The sequence below is a fragment of the Etheostoma spectabile genome, chromosome 10 (genome assembly GCF_008692095.1).
Source record: "Etheostoma spectabile isolate EspeVRDwgs_2016 chromosome 10, UIUC_Espe_1.0, whole genome shotgun sequence".
In the NCBI taxonomy this organism is placed as follows: domain Eukaryota; kingdom Metazoa; phylum Chordata; class Actinopteri; order Perciformes; family Percidae; genus Etheostoma; species Etheostoma spectabile.
Genome location: NC_045742.1, coordinates 20,089,139 through 20,094,644, shown reverse-complemented (window position 1 = coordinate 20,094,644; position 5,506 = coordinate 20,089,139). Strand labels below are relative to the sequence as shown.

The 5,506-nt window shown below is 36.8% G+C and overlaps 2 long non-coding RNA genes across 2 annotated transcripts in view; one reads left to right on the top strand and one right to left on the bottom strand.

The window, feature by feature from the left end:
* LOC116697017 (uncharacterized) overlaps positions 1–1,780 on the top strand; it is a 28,820-nt gene extending 27,040 nt beyond the window's left edge. Inside the window, exon 2 of the long non-coding RNA XR_004333894.1 lies at positions 877–1,780. This is a non-coding gene — a long non-coding RNA (uncharacterized LOC116697017). The remainder of the gene's footprint in view (positions 1–876) is intronic.
* LOC116697016 (uncharacterized) overlaps positions 1–5,506 on the bottom strand; it is a 28,609-nt gene extending 23,103 nt beyond the window's left edge. Inside the window, exons 1-3 of the long non-coding RNA XR_004333893.1 lie at positions 5,299–5,506; positions 4,994–5,209; positions 4,207–4,505 (exon numbers count right to left, since the gene is read on the bottom strand). This is a non-coding gene — a long non-coding RNA (uncharacterized LOC116697016). The remainder of the gene's footprint in view (positions 1–4,206; positions 4,506–4,993; positions 5,210–5,298) is intronic.

The following is a 5,506-nucleotide window of genomic DNA, read 5'->3' as shown; positions in this document are numbered from 1 at the left end:
TTGTCAGACACTTAGAATATTAATCTGAGTCTGTTAGCAGCAAAACGAGCACTTTTATTAACGTAAATACAAGTTGGACAATTATCCTATTAACTTACACGGTAGCTTGTTTCTGCCGACTGAAGCGATCTCGTTTACTACTGGGTCAATGTCAAAGGAAAATATGTCCTCAGTAGTTTTTATTGTATATGATTCTCAAGAAGCTGTTGCAGAAACGAGCCTTGAGCAGTAAAGCAAAAGCTGTCAGTAGTTCAGTAAACATTACAACATTATGAAATATTGAGACTTTCTATCTTGAAATATAAGGACTTTCTATCTTGAAATATTAGGACTTTCTATCTTGAAATATTAGGACTATAAGGACTTTCTATCTTGAAATATTAAGACTTTCTTTTCTGAAATATTAGGACTTTTTATCTTGAAGTATTAGGATTTTTTATCTTGAAATATTAGGACTTTCTATCTTGAAACATTCCCCTCTGAGGTGGAGTGGAGTAGGAAGTAGCAGCAGGGGTAGCAGACCTTATCGTAAGCTGGTCAGTGATCCCACCTAAAACGCTGTTCAGAGTAGGATAAAGTTACATCTCGGAGTGAATAACTTTAGGGAATCGGTTAGATAAATCATAGTAATTAGTCAGTTTAATGTTGGGCATTTTCGTGTGTGAATGTTAAGTGATTTAGCTACTACTACTACTAAGTTACCACTACACTCTTATCATAGTTCTAAAATACAAGCCATTGCTTTAAACATGTTGCTGAATATTGAGCCATGAAACGGCATTTAGATTATTAGGAGAATATTAGGGTTTGAAATGTAGTTATTGTATGTTCATTAATGCAGCTGATTTTTCTCTCTTCCATTTTTTTGTTTCTAAGGAACTTCTGCTTGACCACATTTTGGAACGACCCCGGCTCTTGTTTAGAGCATATTCTTGGGCAATCGACTCTGGATTTGGACTATTTGGACATCATTTGCAGACAAGAATTTGGGTTTTTAAATGCCATATCCAGTAATGTAGCTGTTTTACAGCCTATTTTAGGTGCATTGACAAAAGTACATAGCCTTGTAAATGCGGAAAAAGAAAAAAAGTAAACAACACATTAAAACTGTGCAATCTGGCATATCTTGTAATTTTATTGGAATGAAAGAAACTTCTTATTGTTCAACCATACATCTTTCAGGAAGACTTGGTCTAAATGATATGAGAGGAGAAACCACCAAGCTACATGAGTTGGAACACCACTGACTAAGAACTTTTAGGGTACACAAAAACACGTCATTGAAAAGGACAAGTAGCTACATTACCATTGCTAGCAGTGCTACAGAGGTGGGTCATATTAGGTTGCATGCCAAATAATAGTATTGTTCAACCCCCTATACTCTACTGTATGTCCATTTAAAAGTATAACAATGAACTGCATGTTAATGTGCTAAATTAGTAATACAATCTTTTGAATATTTAACCTAACATATATAACTTAACATATGGTGTTAGTGAGCACTGCTTTGTACCTACACAAGACCAAATCTTGTGTGGCAAGTGCCAATACAAGCCAAGCTTTCCTTTTTAAAGGATGCATAGTCCTTGTAATGTCCTGGGATTCGCAGGGTCTCAAAACAGGTGCAGGCTGTTGGGAAGCTGCCCTTCACCACCTCAATGGTTAGGCTATTCCTTGGCAGAATCTCCCACCCAGTCCAGAATTTTAACAGGTCAGTCAATTCATCAGGTGATGCTGTGGATTAAACAATATGGATCAAATGATAGGTTGCTACAAGTAAATGATTTAGAAAACAAAAATTCTTAGTATGCAATAAATGCATAATAGTAGTCTGTGACGTAACAAATACTGCAATGCTGTATGCCATGGTAAAATATCAAAAGTATGAAAAACTTACTCTTAATAAAGCTGTAAGTGAAGAGTGTGCGGCTATCTACTTCCTGTCCTACATACAGGTGTGCAAAGATAGTCGTAACTGTTTAAAAGTAACTTTCCACTTATAATTATAAACTTAGGATGACTAACTTATTTTAATAACATGTTGGCAAGAGTTCTCCTTAAACATACCATTTTAAATAAATTGGCAAAGATAACCTGATATGCGGCATTTTGTGTCAAGTGAACAATCATCATCATCATCATCACGAGGCCAGGTGATGCGCTGCAGAATTATCTACATTGAAAACAATAAAACATGACTTGAATAATTGTACTACTTTATCATGGCTTCTATCTATCCACACACAATATTGAATTGTAAAACGTTAGCGTAGGGTTACAATCCACTGCTCTCTCCTGTGGAAAGTGTCCAAGTCCTGGACACTTTTTTGGTCCTAGTCTGAGAGTTCAGATTCCTTTTCAAGCTTTAAGACAGAGAAGTGAAAGGCAAGGCAAGTTTATCTATATAGCACTATTTAAATTGCTTAACACAACATTTAATAACATTAAAAAGCAGTTTAAAATGTAAAACCAGTAAGTAATTAAAGAGAATATAAAAAAAAAAAATAGGACTGTCTCCACTCCCTCAGCTTTTTTGCCATAAAATATTAGAGCCCACTGTAAAGTAAAATTGGCTAAGGGGGTGGAGACTGTCTTGCTTGATTGTACATAATGGGAAAGAAATAATGAGGTTAGATAAAAAAACATACAAGCCTGATTGTTTCCCGGATGTCTAGATCTGGACGGTCTCTAGTGTTACTGTTGCAGTCTCTGGGCTTCCTCCAAACAGGACATGCACAACAGCAGGGCTGAGCCCTGATAGGCATGGTCCTCCATGAACAAAGGAGTGCCCCGCCATTCTCCCTGCCATGACGAACATGTCACTTTCCACGAGAAAGTGAGAGGCTGAGGGAACTAAATGGCCTGGCTGTCCATCAAAGAAACGAGTAACAGAAATAAAAAAATTAGACAAAAGAAAACTCCAAATATTACATACTTTGCCAGGGTCCAGCAACCAAACATATATAAAAACAGAATTAGGGTATATGTAAAAGAAAAACTTATTAATCACAATACTTTAATAACATATTTTGTTATTGACAAGTTAGCTTACACATAGCTCCAGTCTACATACCAAAGCAAAACCCAGATTTAAGCTTGTCCATGCAAGTTGAGAGGAAAAAGCGACTCACACCCTCTCCAATGGCTGCATCACCTGTAACACAATGGAGAGGTTGATATAGTAAAAGAGAAAAGCAATACTTTAAGTATGCCTTAATATTTTAAATAAATCAAGCTACCTTCAAGTTTGCAATCAGGGCCGTGCCCCTTCCACATTTGGCTTCTTATAGAAGACATATGAGCATCGTCTTGTCTCAGCGGGTTCTTTCTAACATCCATGCTGAGAAGGTAAGGGCTTCTTACTTTCATGATGGCTAGTAAGATCCCAAAAACAGAGACACGGCCTTGGTAGGGTCTTGTACTGTGACCACTCTAGTAAGAGAAAAATGAAAAGTTACCAATGAACTGACTTGGATATGGAACTTATGGAAAGTATTTCAGCATTACTATTCTAAAAATCAGACAAACACATTTTTTTTTGCAATAAATAGAAACTGCATTTACCAAAGCAGTACAATACCATAATGATTATGATCAGATAAGGTGGGTTATGCCATGTGACATGCCATGTTTTGACTGCATTGCATCACCACAGTTCCCCCACCTAACCTTCTTGTCCTGCTGCTAACCCTGATAGGACCTACCATCCTGCAACTGTTTCACTACGGCGGTCCAGACTGCTGCTTGCTCTTCAACAGTACTATCCAACACCTCATTTACTGCCCTGGCCACATTTGTATGTAACACTGTGTGTGTATGTATATAATATTGTGTTGACATTGTGTTGCATATGCATATACATATATCATTCTATTTTTAAAACTCTTTAATGCTTACATCTGCAGGTGAGTGAAACAGAATACATGTGAAAAAAATAGATTACAGTATAAATGTACCTATATTGCAGCATGTACTTCATGAAGTCACGGAAACATTTTTATGCAGATGGATAGGGCTCCTAACTGGTGCTGAGAAAGTAAGCAAAGTAATCAAAAATTAACTCAGCAAGAACCACATTAAATTTAGTCCATGGCTTTGATTTTTAAGAAAACCATTTTAACTTATGAAAATGGTAATTTTCGGCCATCCATATTGCATCCCAATTCTATTGAAAATGCTTTATTTAGTTTTTACAGTGTCTCTCACCCTGCTCACTCTTATCCTTCCCATTAACCAGGTTGTCTTCATCATTGTCAACATCAATGATGTTGCAAGACTTCAAGTGCTCCATCAGGAGCTGCTGTGGAATGGCTGCTCCACACCTTTGGCACTTTGCCTTAGGCATGCAACTGAATACTTCATTACTTAGTTGCAAAGGAGTTGTTTTGAGTTTGTCTTTAATTGGAGGTAAAGTGGAGATTCCCCCCGGCTTGCAGCCTTTATGTTGCCTGTGTAGCCAGTATGATCCGGTGCCACCATGGAAAGCTTTCGGGAACCCCCTCCTCCTATAGAAATCATTAACATGAAGAAAAAAAAGAAAATCAGAAAATGCTTTACATATGATGTAAACTGTTTACACAAAATTGTGCAAACCGTCGCTTTGTAAAGCAGCCAGCCTCCAGTTACAGCCTCCAATTAAGGAAAGACAACTTTGAGTGTCTCACAAAACTGTAAGCAGAGCAGATATATAAAATATTATTAATAAGCATGTATCCTTACAAAGGATGCTGACCTGTTGAAATTAAAGATAATTGTACTAGAACATTAGTCAGTAAAAAGCTGAATTAAAACCTGTGCCAAAGGATTATAATTTTCCAATACATTACTGCAGACTGTGGTTAAGGTATATAAGAAACTTTCCTCCAAACAATTTTAATAAATGGTTGTCCTGGTTGCAACATCTAAAAACGTAATGGAGTAGGACAAATTTACAAAATTCTTCATAGTTATAGTACAACTATCATAAATATATACATCTAAGGAATGTGTTTACCTCATCATGTGTTGTACTCTCATCTAGATGAACAGACCTGCGGCCCACTCCGGCCTGCAGTGGACCATTTGGTCTTGTTCTTTTGGTGATTTTTCATATTGTTTTGGCAAAAGGTGGAAAGCAACTTCCAGTGGTTTAGGCCTTTTAGCAGGAATAAGATTCACTGAAGGAAAACGCCTCTTCCCTTTTCCCTTAGTGAACATACCTGGAATAGACCTGTAGGAAATAACAGCCTGTTAAAACTTGATTACAATCAAACAGAGTTTTTATAAGATTCAATAAATCCACTGAATATAATGCCGAACCTTGTCATTTCTATCTGAAGAGAAGGCCTTGGTGGCTGATTGCTTGACATCACATTTTGGCTTATTTACCTCCGTTCCCTGCAGTATTGTAACCAAAGATAATCATTAATCAAAGTCTGTAATTGTTGGGTTTAAAAATATCCATGTGAACTGTAAATAACCCAGTATACGTTTTATCTTTATGGAAGAAATAGCTTTTTGTGTTTTA